The 25,539-nt window shown below is 36.6% G+C and overlaps 1 protein-coding gene and 1 long non-coding RNA gene across 6 annotated transcripts in view; one reads left to right on the top strand and one right to left on the bottom strand.

Moving 5' to 3' along the window:
- LOC104693908 (sodium channel protein type 1 subunit alpha) overlaps nucleotides 1–23,641 on the bottom strand; it is a 93,156-nt gene extending 69,515 nt beyond the window's left edge. For both annotated transcript variants that reach the window (XM_020584996.2, XM_020584995.2), the window contains exons 1-2: nucleotides 23,397–23,641; nucleotides 15,504–15,583 (exon numbers count right to left, since the gene is read on the bottom strand). The gene's annotated coding sequence lies outside the window, so the exon portion shown is untranslated. The remainder of the gene's footprint in view (nucleotides 1–15,503; nucleotides 15,584–23,396) is intronic.
- A 177-nt stretch (nucleotides 23,642–23,818) lies between these two features.
- The window catches only part of LOC104693911, a 109,377-nt gene continuing 107,656 nt past the window's right edge, over nucleotides 23,819–25,539 (top strand). For all 4 annotated transcript variants that reach the window (XR_752653.4, XR_752654.4, XR_752657.4 and 1 more), the window contains exon 1: nucleotides 23,819–23,914. This is a non-coding gene — a long non-coding RNA (uncharacterized LOC104693911). The remainder of the gene's footprint in view (nucleotides 23,915–25,539) is intronic.

A 25,539-nucleotide genomic window follows, 5' to 3' on the forward strand; every position in this document is an offset into this window, starting at 1 on the left:
TGCATTTTACTTAATGCATATTAATTTTAAATAAAGGGTAGGTACATTAATACTGCAGATATTGGAATAGGGTACACAGATATGCACTGAGCTATAAATAAATTATCTGAACTATTGGAAGCAATCAAACACTATATGCCAGTTTAAGTGAAAGTCTATGCTTTGCAGCTGGATATTTCCATTACTTAACTTGACACACAGAAAGAGTCACTGAAGGGGAGTGATGAGGGGAGAGGATGACTATTTAATTTGCCACAGAGCTGCAAACTGCCATGGGGTAGCTGTGTGATTCAGGAAGGCAGTTTAGTGTTCACTTTGGGCTGCCCAACAGCCAGAGAGCAGAACAGACAGGGATAGAAAATGCAGCTCGTGTCTCTGATATCCACACTGCTGTGTGATGGCTTAGCTTACATTTCATTGCATAAAATACTTATGTTAAATTCCCTCATCAGCTCCAGGAACTTCAAAGCCACATTTTCCATCAGTCAGCAAAACTCTTACATGGCCCCAGCAAACAGACCATCTGATCTCTCTTTGCAATGCTCCACCATCACTGTGCAGGAATGAAATCAAGATTAACGGGATAGAAAGAAAGTGTGTAAGAAAATATGAGCTTAGCATCTTAAAGGTAAGATTTCATTTGGGAAGGCAATCATGGCTTCTGATCCCTGTTCCTAGAGCTCTTTCTCTATTATACCTAGTAAATTCACTTGAGAAAAGTCAGTTGAAAAATCACCAGAGGTATTTTAGCTGAGAAGAAAAAATGTAGCACTAACTATGGGAAAAGAAAGTTTACTTCTAGTGTTCACTCACAACTAATTTCTTTAACTCAGGAAGAAAATGCAAGTGTAAATTTTGAAAAATAAAACAAAATAAAATAAGCCAGCCTTCCCCAGCAAGATAATTAGCCAGCTAAACCACCATGCTGGTAAAATCAGGATGCTCCCTGTGAGCTAACTGTTTACTGCAACCTTTTCTCCCATTAACATCTAGATTTTCAGTCCTGTCCTTGTATCTTGTTTAGAGGAAATCTGTAATACAGAAAACTGTATGATGTAGACACAGTATATTATCCATCTCTATTAGTTATATATGTATGCATTGTTGAAATTGCTATTCTCAGTATATTTTTAAATACAACTAATGTATCTCTAAACCAAAACATAGGTACTAGGCTTTGCTTTAGATTTAAAAGAAATGGCTTTGGCTTACTGCTTTGCTAGTCTAATTCCATTAACTGCAAGCAAGTCTTCTCTATTTTAGAAGGCTGAAAAAAACAAAATAGTTATGCAGTTTCATAGAACGAAAGAAAATATTTTAATGGGAAAAGTCACAATGCAGCTGCATTAGTACTCCATCTGAGCAAATGCATTTAATAGCTTAGAACTACTGGACTGCTACCAAGCTGAATGGATTCTCTGCTTACTCTATTCCTGCAGCATATCTTGTGCAGCAAATGACTGCAGTACAGAGAAGCAATCTTTTTGCTCTCTTTCATTTGATTAGAGCACTGACCCCTTCTACTGGCAATCTGCCTTACTTACTCAAGTTTAATTTTCTTAAACATCTGTTTCTTAAACATCTGTTTCTATTTACCTTAGCAAACATAATAGCACCTTTCTTCAGTTAAAAAAAAAAAAACAAAGCCATGTAGGCTATGCAGTGTACATTACATAATGCTACTGATTCATTTTACATTAAGGTAAAATTGAATTTAGACAAGATTTAAGTTCTGGTCTTGGCATATTGCTACTCTTGGGAAAGAAATAAAAGTTGATGGAAAACAGATTGCTCCATACCCTGGAATGATGCCAGATTTGCAGAGCTAATAAACCCAAAGACATTGCCATACTCAAATTATTAGTGGGTTGCCTGACCCCATTAACAGCATTCAGGTACTTGCTATCTCATATGGTCAGTGGAAAGGTCCGAAGCCTGAAAGACATAATGACAAAATTATTTACTTCCTAACAATTTTAGTGAGCAGAGATTTCATTCTTGAGGTTTTCCTGGGTCAAGGAAGCAGATGCAGGAACAACAGGAACATGTTTAACACACAAGATAACAGGGGAAAAAAAATTTCAATCATAATTAAGGAAACCAGAAGAGTTTCTGCTTTTCATGCACAATTATGGGGCCGTTAAGAAGCCATAAACGCCCCAAATTGTAGAAACTTGTACTTTTTATACCACACAGGAAGTCCAGACACCATATGAAAAGTAGATCTTTTGAAACTTTATCCCCTTGCTTTTACACACAGTGCACTCATGGCATGCCCCAGGACATGCTTGTGCATGGTGCAGAGAGCAGGCAGCAGCAGCCCCACCACTGTGTGCTGGGAGCTGGGTATCATCTGCTAAGTCACTGCAGTGCAGCACGCAAAGGGGGGGGGATCCAGCTCACAGATCATCTTTGAAAGAAAAGAGTGCTCAAGGAATGGGAGATGCTTGAAGCACAAACGAGCTCTGCAGCCTAGGAAGAGCTATTGCCACTGCATGACTTTGGGATAGTTCTATGGCCTCAGTCCCTTTCTGCAGCCCTCAGCCTGTCTCAGGTTTTACAAGATGCAGCAAATACATGGGCTACATGTGAATCAAGTGTTTTCCAAATTAATTCATACGCTATATGCTAATGCCACATAGAATGTAACACAAGTCTGTAAACACGTGACATTTGCATTTCTGTTTATGTGGGCAAGGCACTGCGCCTTGGTCACTGGCCTCTTCTGATCCTGCTAAGGCAACTCATCTGCAGTTCTTCCCTCATGTCCCTCTGCAATTTTGTGATTCTGAACACACAAACGAGCAACCATTTTTACCAACAGCAAGAGGATTCTGCTGTTTCTTAGCAAGCTGCTTTGAACCTAACAATTACCTAATAATATGTGAGAAATGGCTTATTTCCAGATTGGCAATTTCGCTTTACAGTAGCACAATTAGTATCTGTTCTTGCAGATACTTGCAACTTAAATTTTATTTAACTTCAAAAACTATTTTATATATACATATAGTTCTCAAAATAAAAATAAAATTAAGAACAGTCACATCACTGCTGTAAAGAAAAGTCTTCCAAAACACAGACCTGGTCAAAAATAAACATGTAAATAACTCTCACCTATATCTTGATTAGGTTTGAACTGATTTTCAACAAACTTTGAATTAACAACAATGATCCAATGTAATTTTGGAAAGTTTTCATTCAGTGCACACTCATGAGGCCACGATGTCCCAGTCTTGTGTCCAGGCACGTCTATACATGATGTGGTCTAGAGACATGACAGCGCTCAAGCCCTGGCACCTTGAGCCCTAGAGGTAGTATAGTTACAGAGTTCATTTACTCTACTGAATTTTAGGTATTTAGCTTGTTTTAAGATCTAAAAAGCCCCTACACGGCACTCAGTATTTTCAGTTGCCTAAAGGGGAAAACAATCTTGAAAATTCTTAGACAAAACAAAATTGTTCTTGCTATTAAGGGTTTAACTACAAGCAGCAGCAGCATCTGCTGCCTCTGCCCCATCCTTTGAGCAACACCTTATTGGAAAAAGCTTCAGATTTGCAAAGAAAGGCAGGGCCTGGGAATTAGTATTTCTGCAGAAGCAGTAGTTTGAAAGCCATTGAGTGAAGACTGTTAGCCACATTGACTTTTACTTAAAAGCAAAAATTTCAAGGTTTTTTTGTCTTTTGAGGTGCTGGTGAGTTTCCAGTCATTTAATATTTTATGTTCTAACACTACAGTAAATGTTCAGGATGTTGATTTTTGATGGGAATGTAAAGACATAATAAATAATCCAGTCAAAAACCAAGAGCAATAAAATTATAGACTAAGAAATCTAGCGGTATTGGAACTTTGGGAAGTTTTTTAATGCTATGATTGGTCAAGAGGAACAATTAAAGGAATGTGCTTCTTTAAAATAAATAAGAATACAATATGTGCAGAGATTTCAAACGTTTAGCAGCCCAGAACACTTGAAAATGAATGAACTTAATGCTATAAAGTGTACTGAGAAAACGGACAAAATGTAAAACTAAGATAATATCACCAGACACCACGTGTTATTTAAAAATGGAAAACTATTAATTAGAAATTTCTGAAATATTGCTATATACTTATAAAGAGCATAAATGATAACAAATTTTGAAGCAAAACATTCAGTCATTCAAATCCTCAGCCACTGTCTGGTAGTTTTCTGAAGATCAAATAATCTGCTAAAAGCAGGCAACATTTACTTTATCAAATTTAGTATTAAGACATGTGGTTAAACATGGAATTTTAGTGCACATATAGTGATTATTTTGCAAAGAAGCCTTTCTCAAATATAGGTACAGAAACATAAAAAAAAGAAAGAGGTTTGAGATCTGTACTTCTTATAAATATCACTTAGTGCACATCAAATGTACACTTAAACTGCAGTAACAAAGCTAATGAAGCAATAAAGTATTAATAAAGTCTTCTATCTTGCATTCCACCTTGAATTTAAACTGATATATTACAAGGTCTGTATAATGTGAATCAGTTCATGTGGCTCCACCTATATGATGAGAACTCTAATAGGAGAATCAACATGGTAAACTGAAGACCACAGAAAATAATGTCAGATGTCACAAACAGCAAATAATATCTCTTTCAGCCTCAACTTTTCTGATTGAAAAATACCAGTTTTCCCATTTTGTAGGATTTGTGGTTGGTGATTAAACTACTTTCAGCTATTTTCATGCAAACCCACACTTTTGTCTTTTCATTAATTGAAAATACTCTTGCATTTGTAATTGAAAATGTTCATTGCTGCTCTAAATTACCATTTTTAATGTTGTATTAGAGATTAAAGTGTTTTGGAATGCTTTTTCTAATTAATAATTTTTAGTTTATAACAGTGAGTTGCAATGCCTTCTGGTATTTTGGCATCGGTTGTCCAGGGCAGTACCTTAAATTGTTTAAAGATGAATTATAAATAAGTAATTGTTGTCCCATAACTCTTTACTCCACTAATAGCAGACCAGTGTGAAAGCAAGTTCTAGCCCTACTAGGTAAGAGAAAGCTTCAGCCACTCAACCTCCCAGTGTCAGGTATTGATTTACAATACACCCAGCTGAAAAAAATGAGGAGAGACATTCCTCAGCATGTCACACTTCTTGTCTGATCAATGCATTTGAAGACAGGGCACCATTTCCTACCACACTCTGAGAGCTGATAATGTTTCTGCAGGCATTGTGTGCACAATCTAGGGGCATTTGTATAAACAAGCTTTCAGTGAGAAGCTAAAGTAGGAAACTTCCTATTTTAAAAACCATTTCTCAATGCACTTGAGCAAGGGCACAACAATGGAAGAGTACTACATAAAGAAAAGAATATCCAGTTATGAAAAACAAGTCTTTAGTATGTCAACAGTGAACACTGTCTGAGAAGAGATCAATGCAATTTGTAGGGTCATGGCTCTAAGGAATTGAAGGACATTTAAGTCTGAGGGAAACATGCCCAGTTAAAAAGCGTAACAATATTCGTGTTTCATTCATCCTGAGTCAAGGACAAATTGGGGACTTAATATCATGGGTGGAAATGACATCAAGCAGATTTTAATTTGACTTTGAAGAAAAAGCCTATGAAAAGTACAAATACAGAATAATTTTCAGTACTTAGCAATTTTGAGTAGGAGCTGGTTTGTTACACCTGTTTATGTAGATTTCCATATTTCTTACTCTTAAAATTCCTTGTTTTCTCAATTGAAAATGTCATTAGGAGGTATGAAAATGTCATGAAAATTTTTGTTCTCCCTTCCTCTCTTACTTTACTTGCTTGGACATTTTTCCTCCATGAAATCTTTTTGTCTTTCTGGCAAACCCATGGGGGACATGATCTTAACATTGTCCTTAAGTGGGTCCTAGGGAGTGAGATGCAAGCTCCCTCCCTCCAGCCAGTTTGAGCCTTCCCAGGCAGCCAGGCTTGCTGGAAGCTGAGTGCTTTGGGAGTGTTTGGGGCTTGATGGCATCATGGCTGGGTTTGCAGGTATGTGGTTGTGATGTTAGGTTTGCTGTGGCCCAGTGATGAGGGAATTCTGGGGTGAACTACATGTTGAACACAGAAGCTTGTAGCAAGCCAGCAAGTAGGAAGAGGTGCATGTATCTAAAATATTCCAAACACCAATATGGTCAAGATAAAAATTGTTACCACTGAAAAACACAGTTAAAGCCAGGTAAGAGTGCAGAGCAAAAGGCATTTTTTCAGTGAGAACACCATGGTTTGATGCATAACAGGTGGCCAAAGCCTAAGACTGTGATTAGGTACCTTTAAAAGCCTATCCCCTTAGTGACTGTGTCCCATAAGAAGAAAGGATCTCAATGAAAGAGTGCAATATATTACATCATCAAATCTTAAGATGTTTGTTTTGAAACATGAGCACATAGATTTATCAGCAGCAATATGAAACATTAAGATTCTGTTTTGCTACCTATTTTTCTCAGGTTACATCTGTACTGTATTTAACAGTGTGCAGCCAAAACTGTATTCTGTCACAAGCTGCTCTTGAGGCAACATGAACCTGCCTGTAATGCCTTTTACAGGCAGTTCTTCTGGACTTGGGAGACAGTATGCTTTCAAATCTTCAAACTTGCAGATATCTGAGCTTTACTAGCAAACTCCCTCTTGCGTTACTTTTGGGTTTTTGCCCTGAACAGCAGACAGCCATGTTCACACTGCAGGTAAACTGGTTTCCACACCTGTGAAGTTTACCTTTTCAGAATAGCATCAAAGCTGTCCAAACCACATGAACGGTGCTGAAAACAGGAAGAATGGATGGTTGTAGCTATTTTAGTCTCCAAACTCCTTTCAGAATCATCCTAGTTATCCTGTATGTAGTCCAATTGACCCAAGTTTTAATTATTTCAGACTTCCTTCTGCTGCCATTGCTGGTGTAAATGTCTTCAATTTCTAGATGGAGTGATTCATTCCAGACTATGAATGCTTAACACAGCAGCTCAGCACATGAAAGGCAACCAAGCCTAAGGGCTGCTGAGGTTAGTGGAGTCTGTGCTACTAGCAGTCATAATGAATCAGACTCTTACATGTGTCAAATGTCCTTGTCTAAGTTTTGGAGCCAAACTATGTTTAAATCATACACTACTCCCCCTGCTGCCATACATATCTAAGGTCTGTTTTCCATCATTCTTACAAAGAAACAAGAAACTTTCTTTGCCCTTACCAAAAACCCCCTGTCCTTATTCAGAATTATTTTCTAGCTAGTTGCTTGGGCTATATCATCCTCCTGTATAAATTTTCAGAAAGCAGATGACTGATTGCCTTTCAGAGGCTCTTTGCAGCCTTTCTTCATTATCTCGAATTTCATTTTTTAGATGTTAACTCTGTTGTTTAAATATTCAATTTACAATTTACATCAACATGGTAATTTTGAAGATTCCCAGTCACATTTAGGAGACACAAACACCCGCAAAGATCCCTCATTAGGCTTATGCTTCTCTTAATGTCTTCTTTTTCAAGATACCTTCCAAAACTCTTCATTTGGCTGCTCAGATCCCAAAACTACTTCATCACCTTGAAGGTCTTCTTTCCCTCTCTGACATCTGAGCATTTTTCCTTATGCTTAGGTTGTATCATGGTTAGAGCAGCAATTCCCTCTCTCTCTGTGTTTGAATAGCCCATACAGATTGGGATCCCACATTCCACGTCTGAACTCCTGCCTACTACAGACATCCAAAAGTACCCATACACCATACCAAGGGAACCCATTATGCTGGCCACAAATCAAAATAGAGTAATTTGCAGGTAAGGATGTGGCTGTTAAGAAGTGTTAGAATTCAAGAGTGTGTACTTCAGGCGAGCAATATGAAGGAACGTGTTCAGAATTGAGCCTGACAGAGCCAGAAAGCAGAAGGTTTTTAATAACAAACTTTCTGAAACTTCCAGAAGTAAAAGACACCGTACAACACTGCAATATGGTATTTTAACAGGGATGACACATGAATGTCTCAAAAAACATGAAATCTGTCCTGTTTTAATCCCCCAGAGCTATTAACAATTACTGCTTCAGCAAAACCAACTTGAATTAGAAGCATTACACAGAGAAACACAGACCTGCAGACCACCAAAGAGAAAGAAAGACAGCTTACTTTGTGAACTTCACTTCAGAATACTGCTAATCACAGTTGCACTACCCTCAGCCATTATTTAGCCATCTTCACAATCTTTTCTCACATGAAAGAGAGAAAATGGCTCATATTTCCTGTCTGAAACTTATCTGAACAGACAGCTAAAGGCATAAGCCGGCCTTTTCCAAAGTGCTAAGTAATCAAGAATTCACACAACAGTCAATATAAAATTCTTGTCACTCTGTATGGAGACATGGTATTTTTTTGCTTCAGCACCAAAATATAGACTTAAATATATTAGCTTAGATGTATAGTATGAAACTTTAGCCTTATCTCACAGTCAATCTTACTTTCATCACAGGAGAAAAAAACTATTCCCAAAACAGACCAGTTTCCTGCATTTCAGAATTTTGCAAAGCATACAACCCTGAGAAATAAATGTTGCTGCTGAGACATGCAGAGCAATACTATGTGTAAGGCAGTCAAAGAAAAAGGGAGAGAAATTTTGAATAAAACACTATTAGAAAGTTAAACAGAGTTTAATGTCCTGAAGACAGATTGTTTTAGAACAAAGAAATAGCTTTTAAAGGAAAATTTGATGTTCCCTTCTCCCCTGCATTTTTAAAAATGGATTAATTCATATTTCCTCAACCTTTTTTTTTCTCTTCCCCAAAACTCATCGTTAGATATTGTCTAGGAATTAGGCATGCAGACATAAGGGGTACTGTATCAGCTGGTTTGTTTTCTCTTGCTAGCACGTCTCATAATTTGTCATTCTCTACTCTCGGACAGTAAGCATTTTTGTTTCTCCCAGCAGAACCATTAAAGATTATTTAGTGCTGGTTCAGTAGTAGTCTGAACTTAGACTTCACAGATGTACAGAAACCTGCTTGAGGGGAAAGCAGAGGGCAAGTCTGAGGTCAACGCCCACAAGTGACAGACTCTCAGCCAGGCTGTGCAGCAGCTGGACAGCACATAACCTGCAGCAAAACTACCAGCTGCACTGCCTGAAAGAGGGGGGAATGCCTCTTACCAGGCTGCAGGCCTAGAATTCCCATAAACTATGAGAATCCTTGGGATTGGCAGTACATGTAACATTTATCAGTTTTTTAAAAACTCCCCACAGAATGTGTGTGCCCTTCTAAGCTGCTGCTCATTCTCAGCTCACTGCAGCGATACCCTTGGCAGATGTTGTTAGCAGAGCACGGGGGACAAAGGTTCCTTGTAGGCCGGACTGAAGTTTGTGTGTGAAACAAAGTGGTAGCACCACTGCTACTAGTGTTGTAAGAGAACAGTTCCAAAAAATGATTTCAAAATAAAAACCTCAAAATATTGTTTGAATGAAATTAATCTTCAATTGGAATTCTATTTAAAAGGTACTCATAGTAATTAAGGTTTATTTTCCTAGTCTCATTGCACATGCATATCAGTAAAGCTGAAAACTTCTGTCTGCTTTATGTCCCACCCATGAAATATGACAATTCAGAGCAGGCACATTCCTCATACCTTGTGATGTAACACTACACCTACATTAGCATTTCCAAATTTTCTAATTTACATTTCTATTAAAAGAAATAGGCTTCTAATTTTAGATCTTTAATACAGACTTTACAAACTTTAAATTCATATTTATATTCTCATTTTTTGTCCTTGGTGCATAGCTGTTCCTTATTAGAAATGAACAGGCTGGTGACAACCTCCACCCTTCACTCTTAGGATGTGCTTTTGTATTACAGGCTCATAAAGGCTGAGGAGGGAAAGCACCTCTGGAGATCAGCTATTGCATTAGAATAAAGACATTTTGCAAAATTTTCTCAGCTATGTAGCTCAGGTGGGTGGAAATTTTGCTTCTATAAAATGTTGCAGGCAATTTTGTATTTGCCATCAAAAAACAGACAGCAACATTCTGAAATAACATCTGGCAAAATTTCTTAATCCAGGTGTGCCTAGTAAAGATAGTTTTCTATAATTCCCCAGTTCCAGAAACAGTACTATTTTTCAGCATATTTTAATTATATTCCATATGTTTCTTTTCTCCGACCCTATATATATATCTTACCCATCACTCATTAAAAAAAATCAGTTTAATCCGCCTTCAAATAGTAACGAAATTTAATGATTCATGTCCATGTAGATATTCAGAACTACTAAAAAGAAATAAAACAATTTTTTGTTTCAATTAAGTCCAGTTTGGCATCTCATTTAGCAAGATGCTTTCTAAATTGGTTTTGAATTTCCTGTAAGTATTTATTAACAATCTTCTATGCTACAATTAACTTTTTAAAATTAGTATTAATCTCTCTGAAGGTGTGGCCCTCCATAACACTGAGTTTTGTGGAAGAAAAAGAAGGCATACGTTTCAGGTTTTTTTCCTGCTGTAAACTGTTCCTAAACAGTATTGTGCTGCTTCCTTTGTAATTGTTAATTCAGAAGTTGCAACATTTTGCATCTACTCAATTAACATGTTATAGCAGTTTGTGGATTTATTAAGCTTATTCTAAAAGCATAATCTAAAGAAAATCTGCTCAATAAAATTTAATTATCTCTTCTTAGGTAACCATATGCATTTTTCTTCGTATATATTTGTATGGACAATATTTATTTTGTTTACTCTGTAGCTTAGAAGCCAGTAGATCAATTAGTGATAAGAAATACTCCTGCATGTGGGGACAGAATCCCCTGTCTTGCTAAAAGAGCTGATCCTGGTGCAATTAGCTCTCATTTTGGTTAGCAGTTTCCCAAGGAGTTTGGGAACACGCCCCAAGAGTCAGCTCCCATCAGCTGATGACAGGGTGCAAACAGCCACTGGGCTGGTAAACACAAGACCCTTGCAGACACAGGGTATCCCAATGCCAGTTAGTCCTGGTCTTAGACTGAGCCAAAATGAGTAATAAAAAAATACATTTTAATACATAGATAATTTTTCTTGGAGTAAAAAATTTTTGTTTCAGATAAAATGTGTCATTGATTCAGAGTAGTTGATTTGGAATGTATTTTGTTTTGAGACAATACCAAGTCATGAAAACATAATAAAGGGTCATCCTTTCTGGTTTATCCCCCCAGTGTGTGTAAAGTGAAAATAAATTGAACTGAAGGCAAAAATACCCAGATGCAAGGTTTCTAGATTACACTTGGATCACATAGTTAATGTTTAATGAAAAAAATTAAACTGTTGCATAACTTCATTTTCAATTAAGCATTGTCAATGTAGCCAGTATTGAGTTCTGAGTAGTTCTCTGTCTCTATCCACCACCACACATTTCAAGTGATATATACATATGGCATTATTTAGGTATCATTTTAGAAAATAAATGTATCAGACTGGGTTTCTCAGCTGTGAAAAATACATTAAAAATAGAACTTTGAAATGGCTCTGGTACACTCGCTTTCTTTAATCAGATTTTGAAGTGTCCTCATTCTTTCTATAAAGAAAAACTATCAATTTAAAAATATTTTAAATTAAATGTATACATTCTCCTGACAGTATGGAAATTTGATCAGATTTGCAAATACTCTTTTTCTACCCCTTACATTCACACACTTGCTATGGTTCACCAGTAAAGACTGTGTAATCTAAAAGAAACACTAAGAAATAAAGTAACTTTTTAGGACCTGTTTTCTGCTCTTTCTAGATATATTTGAAGCGTTGCAGAGTGTATATACCAGAGGAAAAATATTTTCAGGGGAAATTTATGTACTGTTAGGCAATCCTAGTGAAGATAGTTTTTAGTAGGTCTATTTGGGACCCTATGTAATTTATTGTACACTGTCTGTTATACCTCAGATATCTACTTCTTTTTGTAGACTCACAGATAAATGGGGTTGGAAAAAAAAATCAGAGGCCACCTAGTTCATCTTGCTGCCCAAGGCAAGACTGCTATACCTATTTCCCAAGGGATATTTCATCTAACCTCTTCCTAGAGATCTTCAGGACAAATTTCACAGATTCTCCTGACATTCTATTGCAGCTCTTCACTATCCTCTCTAGTAAAATGTTCGTCCTCATATCTCATCTGAGTGAGTCCATTTCTTCAATCTTCATTTCCTGTCCCACCCACTATAGACATAGAGAACAAAAATCATCTTCAGCATTCAGCTTCTAATGATCCACCAGCCGCTCCACTTCCATTTTCATGTGTGGACTTACTCCAGTGAGCCTGCAAAGCTACATAAAGAGCCCTGCTGAGACACTCCTAAGAGGAGAACCTATAATTTGCATACAGAAATATCTCCATCATGATTTCCTCTTAACAAATAAATTCAACAATAATTTTAAACAAAGAGGTTAAACACTTAGAGTCATTAAAAAATAATGAAGGCTCTCACTCTGCAGCAAACAACATTTGGTAACACCACTGTAGTTGCTACTTAGATTTGAATTCTTTGAACAATGCTTTTATTAAATAGAGTTACTAAATAATTGAGTCACACAAGCCTCTGCATTTATTCCTAAATTTTTATTTCTGACCTTGACAGGATTTGAGCTTTTGTTTGGTTTTGCTTTGTTTTACCAGGAGGTGATCATCAGTTTTTTGATATGTGTTATGAAGCAATTTTAAAAAGCCAGTGCTAGAAGGAAATCAAAGAATCTCTTGAAGGAGTAAGAGAAAGATGAAGAAGATAGGTCTGCATGTTTCAAGGTACTGATATAAATTACAAAGATAGAGGGAATTAGAAGGGATAGAGCTTGGAAGCTCAAACTGAGGTGGATGTTTCTGAGACTAAAAATATAGGGGTTTTGTTCTTTTCTCAGAGACTTGTGGAAAAAAGAGGAAATTAATAAAAAGAAAGATGGAAACACTTTAAAATAGAGCACTGGAAAGATGTTTAGAGATCCACTAGATACTGCTGAGACAACACAATGGAAACTTGGGTTCTGAAAATGCAACATAATGAGAATTTCATAGCAGAAAGACGAAGGAGAGAGAGCAAGCTCTGGGGCTGATAAATCACAACACAAAATAACAGGGTGGCTAAATCAGAATTGTGGATTTTAAAGTGATATTTAACATGGCAGGAAATATTTTTACCCAGATATTTTTTTTTAACAAGTGCAAAATAAAATAAATTACTTTTTTCAGAGCTAAACAGAATTTCAGAAGAACATGAAAGGGGACCTGGAACCACCACCCACAGGTGAAAATGGAAGAGACAGAAGTAATGACACAATAATCAGTAAAGGACAGCAAGCCTGAAAATACTGAACACCCATGTATTCAGTAAGACATCACAGTGATTCTTTCAACAAATATTACTAATACTGAGTAAAAAGAGATCAGTGTATTTTACAGAAGTTGGACTAACTCTGTATGGAAAGGGTGATGATTTCTATGCCCACATTTATCATTTAAATAATTACTTCACTCATACCAAATTTTAAGTTGTTTCCATCCAATTTCTATGTGGTTTTATGGATAGAAATCTACAAAGAATAAACCCACAGCTAGAAAAATAGGAGTAACATACCAGAACTATTGAGCTTTGGGAAAAAACATCTGGAGAACTTGCATGATATTCCCTACCTCCCTACAATATCGTGCTCAGTCAGAAACATCAGCTGTAGATTTTAATGGTTCAAATTTACTCAAAGGTTCTTTTTTCCCCCACATTTTAGAATATTTCAGCTTTAGAATTTCTTTTTCTCTCGTAGCAATGTGATCTCGTAAGTGCTCTAAAGCATTATGCTAAAAAAAGCCTAATGGTATTCCTTCTCTAGTATGTCATACAGTCTCCATAACACTGGTTGTCTCAGTTTGGAAGTGTGAATAAATATTGTTCAATCTTTAATTTGGTTTTTCTTCTGCTGTAGTCATTTTGGCATCAACAGAAAGTCTACAGGTCCAATACCTGTACTCTTGAGGACTCCCACTGCCTCCCACCTACATAAGCTGTTATCAATGGAGAAAAAGAAGACAGAATATGTTTCCGTTACTGGAAAACAATCCACAAATCTCTTCACAATATTTAGCCCAAAAGACCCAATATGCTTTCCCACAGATGAGCTTGGACTGGAGTTCAGAAAATGAATAAAATGAAGGAAATAACATTAATCCATAAAATTATCACAGTTCTAAATGCACACAGAAAACTAACATCAAGATTTCTGCCTCTTTTCAAAAGAATTTGCAAAGCAACCACTTCTCCTGATTATTAATAGACTATTTCTCTTAGCCAAGGGCAGGAGAAGTCTCACACTTAGTTAATCTCAGTTCTTCAACTTCAGGCAGCCAAAAATGATAGAGAGGGGTTTGTAAAATATTATTTAAGGGACAAAATTCAGTGCTAAGCCTTGTGGGTTTGCCCCTTAAATATGTTTGGTTCTGTCATGAATGCAAAAAACTCTGGAAGTAGAATACACATGCTGGAAGGATGCAGTGCAATATGGATAGCAGCAGCACTGCCATCCTTAAAAGTCAACAACCAGCTGTGCTTTAAACTGCTTGGCATAGGGGTAGTGCATTGAGAAGTCATATTCATAAACATTGTGAAGGTTTTCTAGCTCAAGGCCATCTTCGTTTCAAGAATAAAATAATCTATAATTGCTTTTAGCTTCTCAGCTGCTGACATTTACAACTTCTGAAACTTCAAAGCAAGTTTAGGTTTTAATATAAATTCAACAAAGATTTCAGTGATCAATAATAAGCTACCCTTGCCCCTATATAAAGTATTGTTTCAAACAGTGGATAGGATATATGTTTTCTTGATCTACATTTATCTGTATAATTTTTCTGTAAGTCATCATAGTCAGACTTTTAAAATTCTTTATTTCTGGTACCAGATTGTATGCAAATTGCTGTTGTTTTCCTAGAATTTCACTAGAATTGTTCTGATTAGACTATGCCTTACGCAAGCTCTTAATTCCCTTAATTCCCTGTCCCACTCCGCTTGATACTTCCTCCAAAATAATGAAAACTTTCTGGCAAAGTGAGGACAACCAGTGCAAAGCTATTCGCCTCTAACTTGCTTCCCTGTGTCTAAATACTTCAGCAAATATTCAAGATCACACAAACCAGGCTCAACAGAATAAACTATCAGGGTGTCAGTCTTGACAGCAATCATCCTGTTAATGTTTTGCATTAGATTTCAGAGCAATTTTTAGAACAGGCTTTTTTCTTTTGTACTTGACATTAAGACATTGGTCAGGCATGAAAAACACAATAAACAAGATAGTTGCAGTACAAAAATGTAACAATAACATCAGCCAATACAGCTCAGGAGTCTGACACCATAACCACAAAAAAAGCATTTCTGGAAAAATTACAATTGAAGGGGTTTTCACTAGCAACAGAAAACACCAATCCATTTCAAATACTGCTGAGTGACTAACAATAGCTTTCTCAAAGTGGGGCTGAACAAACAGCCCAATCCCAGGTAAATTAGTACAGTGGGATTCTTTTAAGCACATACCTCAGACAAGCAGCAGAGAAGAAATCCATTTGAGAAAAGACGCTGAAAGAGCTTGAAGTCCACCTGGCAAATTTCTTGTGCTGTTTGAAAAAGCAAGACGGTTCAGATTATGAACCGAGCCATATCTACAGCATTACAACCAGTCCTGGTCAGTATCTAAATGAAAGTAAGAGCTCCTAGCAATGCACCTGATTAGAAAGACTAAGGGCACAGGGAGAGAGAGACAAAAGAGAAGAATGCCTTTCTTCCTTTGGTAAAACATTTGTGTAAAGCACTTAGCCTTTAAGCAGAGCTTCTCTATGGGAAGGAAAACTGTACAATCCTGCAGCGCTTGATTTAGACTTTAATATATCTTCCATGAGAAGGAACAGCATGACCTCTGTTATCTTCTAAAAAGTTAAGGGGAAAATATTTAATAATAATTTAAACAAAATCACCCCCAACAAGCTGGAAACACCCCAAAATATAAGGCCACTGAAACACAGCTTGTAACAAAATGCTGAGATGCCAAAAAGAACTGACTGCAGCTTGCAAAAAATTTTTAAAGCAAAACCAAAAAAATTCTCCTTAATTATATGCTTAAGAATATCTATAAAGCAAGCATTCTGAAAAAAAAAAAAAAAGGAAAAAGGAAAAAAAGAAAGGAAGGTGGGGAAGTGGGGGAATCAATGCTGACTGCTCACATAAATGCACTAAGGTCTAGGATTTAACACCCTCCTGGCTTACCTGATAAAACTGGAATTTCAAATGCATTGTGAAAAAAACCCAAAAATAAAAAAACCCACCAAGAGATAGTGATGATGAAATGCTTGAAATGCAAATAAAGCTGTTTAGATTCTCAGTTCCAAAAGATTACAAGGTATTTATACATTGCTGCATTCTCATCGAGAAGTGGGGGAAAAAAAAAAAAGACCTCTGCAGTATCCTCTCTGCTTCGTTCTCAGCTTCCTGTTCTGAGGCTCACTCTGTGGTACCTAATGCAAATCAGCAAATAGCAGGGAAAAAAATAAAGAGAGGGGGGAGGGAGGAGGGTAAAGAGAGACCGAGAGGAGGGTAAAGATAGAAAAAAAGGGGAAAAAAAAAAAGATACTAAGCCATCACCTTGAAGGACAGCCCCATCTATCGGCAAAAGCAAAGAACCGTCTGTAAAAGATCGCTTTTTTAGAGATTTTCTGACCTAAACGAGACTGAAAATCTGCAACCTCATTTTCCTTCAGGGAGGAACAAAGGGCAGGGATAGTGCTGAGAAGTAGCTTTCTTTATCCTGTGTTAAATGAGCTAAAGTTTTCAGTAATTTTAATTTATTTTCAGGTAATTACTTGTCTCTGAAACATGTGAAGGAAATAGTTTGTGTGTCAGTCCTAACGAAAGCACCAGAAACCTTTCCAGGTCAGCCCCTGACACATCACAGCTAATTGCTACCTGTCCTCCGTCTCATTTTACACCTGCCCACTGATGAGTGGTGGTAGATTCGACCTCATCAGTCATGGGTTCAGTCACCAAAATCAGGGTTCCTGTGCCCGAGTCCCGTGACGTGTCCATCTATTACAGCCTGCATTGCTAATCACGCTGCCTGGGACACGACTGCCACGTCAGCTCTATGCATTCCCCTGGATTCAGAAGGCAGCTGCGCAGCCAAATCTGGAACCTAGACAAAAAAAAGCTCCTCTTTAAAATTCAGCCTGCTAAGTAACAGTAACAGTAACTGCTAACACAATGAACCCCATCTGCATTGAATCAGCCTCAGCTGGAGCTAAATCAGACAACATTATGTATTTCTCGTTTTGCTTTATTGACCAATAAAAAAACCTGGGATGGCCATGAGTGAACACTTGTGAAAGCCCCAGTGCCCACCATGTCGGATGGGGGGTGGGCGCAGAGTGGCAGGAAAGGAAAGAAGGAGGCAGTGACTGGGAAGGTGAGAGGTGCATGGAAGGAGGGCTAAAAATTGCATTTCTTTCATTGTTCAATACTATTTCTGCATGTAAAGATGGACAAATATAAATCAAATTAATACCCGTATGCAATAAGGCACATCTATGATACAACAGATACTTAATGTGAACCTCTGATTTAGTGACCCCAGGCAGCTTTAATGAATTTGATGCTTTAGAGTCAATTCCAATATTCTGATATGGGTTTTTTCTAATATTTTTACATCATGAGGTTTTGATTCCTTAAAGTTTTCTTGAATCCAAGCTATATGAATCAGAATTTCTCCACCTCCCAAAGGTGACCTGAGGTGCTTGTCCCTTCACAAGAAGCACTTGGAATTCTCTCAATATAACACCTAATATTTAAGCATTTATCAGTAGAGCATGTTATGAACAATTTTTCTAACAATGAAATCTAATTGCACAATTTTAAAAATATTTTCTCTTCAAATATTGCAGTGATTAAAAGGACACAGTAAGCGAGCTTATGACACTAAATATTTAGTTAAAAGACACCATAATAGATTCAAATACTAATACTAAAATGCTGACATAGAAATGGCAAGACCAAACTGGATACAACCATTCAACCCGTCTCCTTTGAATGCACCTGAGCTCTGATTTAGAAAGACCTCACATGCTTTCATCTCTCACTGATGTCATGATCACCAGTTTTGAATTTAGCTTTTCTGCTGGCACTACTGGTAGGTTGCTAAGTGGTTCAGGCAGATCCCCTTTACCCAAAAGCAGTTTGAGTCTATGATCTTCAGGTAGAAAGAGCTTTAAACCATTATCTTAATAATAGCAGATGGTAGCACATGGTTCAACTCTCTGATTCTTTCTTAGGTACAATTCTAAAGTGTGTTTTTCATAAATTTGCGAAGTTCTTCAGGATCATGAGTGTTTGCAGGAGACAAACGACTTTGTAGCACTAGGAACACACCTGACTCAGAAGCCTAAAAGTTTTGAATACTAATACTGTTCATGGAGGATGTTTGTGGAAATTATGAATTGTCTGATGTTTATAAACACAGATTTATCACAAGGATAAAAGCTAAAATATTTGCTCCTCAGCTTGAAGTTTTAATATGAGTCGCTCCAGTCTTTGCTACAAGCTGGACCCATTTGACATGTTACAGGCATAGTTCCTTTAAAGTGCTGCACTTTGAAATGAAATAACACAAAATTAAACACTAAACTAGGAACAAATGAACTGAGACATCCTTCTTTAAGCATCAGGAGAGGTTCAGCATAGGATGCTTAATATGACCATTGACTTTGAGAAAACTCCAAATATCATAAACAGAATACTGAAAGCTGTTTTTTCCAAGCAGATTTCTCATGGCTCCAATTTCACTGGATACAGTATAACTAGGCACTTAAATTCAGCTCCAGCAGCTTACATTATCAGGAAAATTTATAGGGTTTCTGGTTATCTTAACAAGCTCCTTTGGTGGCTTCTTGAACCAGACTGTCATCTGTTATGGTGTTTGAGAGAGAAGATTGGATCAACACAACAGCAACTTCTTTCCAAATGCTACAGAGCTATATCCCATGAATTCTTGTATTTTTAAAGTTTTATACTTATTTATTGCACCACAACTGAAGAAAACAAAAAAGGTATAGATTCCTCAAACAGAGCTGCTCCAATTCTAACATAGATGGAAAGTTGGTAAATAAAACATGGTCTCCCTTTCCTCTCCTCCCCAAAATCTAATATTTGCCTTTTTTACCATCTCTAAACAAATAGTAAACTGCTAATAGCTAGTCAAATAATTTTTGAAACCAAGCAAGTCCAGGATACTCATTGCATTTAGTCTGGAAATCTTTGAGCACTTCTTTGCACAGGTGTGGTGACAGCTCCCTTCCTCCCTTCCCAAGGAGAAAATGGGCATGGGCTGAAGCAACCATCCCACAGGCGCCAAGGAGAACCCCTCCATGCCATGCCCAGCAGGGACACAGTTTGCCAGGCAAACTTCCAATGCAGCCATGAGCTTGCAATCTTGCAGATTTCAGATTCTGCAGACCTGGTAACTTTGCATTAATGGGGATCTGTGGTTCACTTGTCCTCATATAAATTTTGACCAATCCTACCTCAGGAACACTGTGTAAATATTTAAGACCACTGGTGAAGAACAGCCCAGTAAGTTTTTGGCTCAAGAGCCTTAGTGATCACCAGGCATTAGGAAAGTCTGCTATTCTTCAGCACATGAAAGGATTCATCTGGAAGTCCTTCTCTAGTGACCCTCTGCAGCACAGCTCCTTTTCTGAAAAGACCTTATAATGAACTGCAACTGAGATAAAAAGGGAATGAAGGTTTATTTGTCTCTATCCTTCAGCATTTTTTCTGCAACAAACAACAGTGTTTCAGCATTTTTGCTGCAAACATAGTTGTGTACAATCCAGAGAAACCTTCAAAATTAACCTTAGAAGCTGAGCTGTTCAGCCATGGCAAGTAAACCACATAAGCAGCAATGCAGAATAGTATGTTCAATTTTTATATATATATTTATTTATTCATATAAATATAAAATAATTATATATTTTTATTTTTATTTATTTATATATATATATATATATATATCTTTTTAATGAAAGTTTCTGAGGTACATTTTATTTACCAAGACATTTTTTAAAATCTCCCTTAATTCTTTACAGTATGTCTTTATAGTGTTCTAGCAATGAATTCTGTGAATTACAGCGGGTGTGGAAAACAGCTAATGGAATAATTTGTCTAATAGATAAGGGATTGGCCGACCAAGATCCTCCATGGACAAGCTGGTGAACATTATAATCCAAGGGACATTTTCTCTTTCTAAACTTGTGAACCAATTGTACTACAGTCACAGAAGTGCTATCCAAGCAGTTAAGGACGGGAAAACATCATATTGGAGAGCCAGGACCTGAAAAATGAGACAAACCGTAACAACACAGAAGACTGAATCCAACCAGTTTCAAGGAAGAGCAAGGAAAACCTCTGAATAAAAAGCTTAGTAACTTTTTGCACAAGAAACAAAGCATATCTGCCAGCTTCTAAACAGCTATCTTCAGAATAAGTAAAGCAAACTACAGCAATAGATTTTTGTCACATTTGGAATATTTTTGTGTACTAGATCCAAATAAAAGTTGGCAGTTCTAGACGGTGAAAGATCTGCATTTGTGAGCCCAAACTTACATGGAAAGCTTGTCAACTATACTACTACAGTCTTATATTTAATTGTTAAATGAGATAAACTAAAACACTAATATTTGTAGTCTTTCTTTTTCAATTTAGCACTAATATAGCATATGTGTGTCATCACAATATGTATCTCAACTACTCAACTAAAATGGACAGATAAAACCTGAGATCTGAATAACTTATTTTACGTACTTTGGTATTGTTTCCATGCTCCTCAGTTTTAGTGTAATTTCCATACTATGAAGAGAGCAAACAAGCTCCTTTGCAGTACAGAAAATTCTAGTGCTCTGAGGAAAAGTGAAAAGTTTGTCAGAAAATCCAGCTGCATACTGTGATTTGAGGAAATATAAAGAATATTGAAATCAAGCTACTGATGTAGCCATGGATTGGACAATTCCAGTAAGCCACAGAAAAATACCAGGTGGAGGCACTGACCACTAACGACAAATATCCTGCAATGTACTGGGTTCAAAACATACTTAACAGCTCAGATTCAATTTCTCAGACCCAAAGTGATATACCAGAATATGGGATATATGAATACACATGGGAAACACCATTTTCTAACACTGTATCCTACTGTAGTATCTGCAGCTTGCTATGCTGAGAAGTACTGTGTGTACCCTGCTATGAACCACGATGCAAAAAATAAAAATAAGACTTCCAGAAAATCACTACACATTTAAAGACAATAAGGCCTTTTTTTTTTCTTCTAATTGAATAGATATGTTATTAATACTCCTTGAGCCTGTAAGAAAATACCTCAAGCACCCACACTTGAAATGGGATGGAACACAGTGTACTCATATATAATAGCGTAACTATTTTAGAACACTTCAAGCAGCAAGAGACAAAGAATGTGAAGTACATCATTACAATAATTCATGGTACTAAGTTCCTATACTATGCTATTATTTCAAGTTTGTTTGAAAGACATACTTCGGTATTTTGAAGTCTGAAGTGATATCTATAAAATATTATACAATGTAATATACTGCATTGCAACAGAGGTTTTATCAAGATACCAAAACTGAGCTCCACTTTCTTGAGCCCAACTTTCATAATGTAATTAATGAAGGCTGCAGCCTCGTATTTCTACTAAATCACAGCATAGATCTATATAACTGTCATTACTAAAAAAAAAAAAAAAATTAGTAACTGGTAAGGTAAGACCATGATGAAAAGACAATTCACTGCCTGGCAGTTCTTTTTCAGAGAAAGAGAGCTTCCAAAGACAATAAGAAAATAATAAAACAATTCACCTCACTTCAGAACAAGTGTTGAAATTAGTCTATCAGTTATTTCTAGAACAGTATGAAGAACAACTAGTTTCTTGTGGGGAGAAAAAACACATTTAAAAGGCTTCCACTCTTCCCATCAAAATTAGTTTTAATCAGATATTAATACATAAACTTATATTAATATCCAATCTTATTTTGATGTAAGGGACCTTGGCATTTACACTTAAAGTGAACAGTTACCTATTAGACATGAAAATTTTGTCAATGCCATATTGTAAATTGCCAACGATTTTGCATTCTTAATTTACTATTTTGACACTCATTAACATAATGCAATACAAACACTGCTATTTTAAAGATAATATTAAAAGAAATCTTGGCAGTAAGCTGTTAAATACAATGCATTGATACAATGCTGACCAAAGTTCCTCTCAGTTTTGTTTTTTTTTTTTGTTTGTTTGTTTGTTTTTCTTTACTATAAATTCCCTGGTACTTTTTAATTCATTGATGTCTCTTAAATTGGTATTAATTTTCACCAGTTGCTGAGTCCCATGAAGGAGACTCACTGTATTAGAGAACAAAAAAGTTGCTGTCCAAGGTACTGCAAAGAAAGACAAGTGTTCCAATTAATCTCTCATATGTGTTAAATATTTTTTCAGATTTAGAAGACAGTAGCTGTCCTTAACAAGCAAGCTAGCCTTGTTGAAATTCCCTATATGATACTGCAGTATCAGTGTTATGCTGTTACTTTCCAGGGCCTCTTCTACTGCATTCCAGTATGATCAGACCTCCCAGCACCTGACAATACCCAGCACGTAAAATTAAGGACAAACTTGTTCTATCCTTTGTTACAGACTGATTTTCAGCAGGGCTGAAATACAAAAAATGTCTTTGAATTCTACATGGAGCATGAATAAAAGCTACTCTCTAATATAAATCTAGCTCCCATGTACTGTTCTAGCATTCTGCAGAGCAGTCACTAAATGTAATTTTATCTGCAGTACTCACCTTACATATCTCAGAAGCATAAAGATTTAGACATTCATGCAGTACACAGCAAATAGCATCCTGAGTTTAATTGCTACTTCAAAAAATAACCAGAGAGTACAAGAAAATTAAAGACCATTTCTGTTTCTTTTGTTAAGTTTAATAGGAGAAGCGTATTTGTAATTTGCTAGGCTAAAAAAATGCAACAGCCAAGAACTGCAGTAAACCTCTCAGAGCTAATAGCAATATCCAATAATGCTTTCCCACACCATCTTCAAGCAAATGGATTTAATTCACTGCTTAATCAGTCAAATTAACACTAATCCCCATATGGTTAGAAAGGATGTTTCTTAACAAACCCGATTTATGATTTATTTATTTGTAAAGTGTCTTAAAGCTGAGATGCCTAGAAGAACTACTATCTTAATTCAATCATGCTGACAGAGCTGATTTCACCTAAGAAATTACCTCTGCAATTCACAGCATGGCTGACAGCTATCTGCATAGAAAAGCAGCACAGTAACCATTTAAATCATGCAAAAACACTCACCCAAGAAGATGTAGCAAAGATCAGGATCCAGCTTCCAGACCCCATGAAGCTGAGGGAGCAATCCACTAGCTTGCTCAGGCCAGCAGTGTCTCTCCTACACTTGACCTAGACTGCCTTACATAATGAGGAATCAGTGCTGTATCCTGTGTGGAGGAGCAAGCTGAATGTCATCACTGGCAGAAGTAGGGAGAACTGGCAGCACGCAGGCTGGTAGTTAGCATGGAGATCACGAAGTCTGCTTTCCCTGACTGTTCTGAGAGAAAACACAGGAACAGCTCAGAAATGCTGGTGTCATTCCTCCCCTGGAACGAATGACCGGAAGGAGTGAGGGTGTTACAAATGTGAGGCAGAGAGCGAGCGCTAAAGCTGCAGCTGTACCTGCTCCCAAGGCAGCGGAGCTCCTGTCACACTGTGCCCACAGGACTGCTCAGCTAGCCCTGATAGGAGAGCAACAGCAAGGCAAAGCACCGAGAGACACACACTGATCCTGCACACCTGTCTATGTATTTCTTACTGCGGTGAGTAGAAGGAAAGCATCGCTATAAGAGAAAGTCTGGGATTAATTTCTAAAGGGAATTGTTATTCCCTCAAATAAATCCTACTGCATGCAGGTTGGTTTCTGGAAAATAACCATTTTTTACCTGTTGTACATGGTGTTACAGGGTTAAACTTCTTGTATTACAGAGATTTGGTTTTTCAAGAAAATGATGGGAAAGATATATTCTCTATTTTGAAGATATTTACAGTCATTTCTGGTGTTTCTTTGCTATTTTGGGGGGGGGGTTTTGAGAGAAGCCTTGGTATATTTCTTCGTTTATTGTTGTTTGGGTCATATCAGCACTTCTGTGCAAGGCACAACAGCAGAAACAAGTATTCAGGCTTAGCCAGCCATTAAAAATCTACACAACCTTGTTTAGAAAAAGCACTTTATAGAAATTAAAATTACTGCATATAACTTATGTAAGTATTCCATGACTTACTTCATTTTTCATTTTATTTGCTTCAATAGTAAGCAAAGAGCCTTAAATACATATAATGCATATACAAATTATTTGTGAATTAATATTTTGATTGATACAGTTTCTCTTTACAAAAGAAGGCAAGGGTTTCAATAATATGGATCATCCTAAGTTTTGCAGTTATGTTTGAGTTTTATTTGTAGTTATATTTTTGTAGTTATATTTGCTCAATTAGACATAATCAAGAGTAAATGCAATATAGACATAAAATCCTGTGGCAACATTAAAAGACAGGTCAAGAAAAGTTTTAGTCTCAATGTGGAACATTGACTGGGGCTTACAGAAGTCAGGTTAGATGCAGGAACTATTATTCTTAGTTATGTCCTTAGTAGACTAAACATGACTTGAGCTCTGATCTCAAAATGAAAATCAAGCTGTAAGTGAAAGAGATAAAAATAATCCAAATTTTTGTTTACAAAATCTATTTAATTTATATTTCTCCTTTAAAGATAAACTTACAATGACTTTTCTATCAAATTTGATGAGGTAAAAAAATGCTTGCTTTTCACTGGTTTTTGAAATATATGTTTTCCTTGTCCCTTGTTGAATGCTTTCCTTTTTCCTTTACTGAAAATTTAAAAAAAAGGAAAAAGGAAAAAAAAGAAAAAAGGTAGAAGCATTTGATAGAAAAGGTAGATCACTAATAAGACCTACAGCTAGCATATCCTGAGTTAAGTAGAATGTGGAAACAAAAAAAAAAGCGAGAAAAATATAATTTGAGAATAATTTTTAAAAAAACCAATTATTGCTGTATTTGAAATCAGTAACTGTTTTTCCAATCTTCAGAAAATAACATTAAAAAAACTTTGGTGCATTTATTTTTCACATATTGGTGTAGACTGTTAATGAGGAGTCCCTATTAAAACTTCATGTAGTTTATATGTATGAACCTCTACTTTTGGTGTTTCAAGTGTTTAATAAGAGTGCTGCTTTAGAAAAAAATCTGTTTACGTACTTGCCCTGGGTTAATCAAGAGGTGGAAATATCATACCTGTATTAGGCTTTGGAAACATACAAGGACAGTTTAATTAAGGTGCAAAAACGTACAATTCTGTTGGTCATGGCACTCCAAACAGCAAAGCAGACAAAGTACTCACTTAGAGCAAGCTCAGGTGCCTCCACAG

The sequence above is a fragment of the Corvus cornix genome, chromosome 7, assembly GCF_000738735.6.
Source record: "Corvus cornix cornix isolate S_Up_H32 chromosome 7, ASM73873v5, whole genome shotgun sequence".
NCBI classification, from domain to species: Eukaryota; Metazoa; Chordata; class Aves; order Passeriformes; family Corvidae; genus Corvus; species Corvus cornix.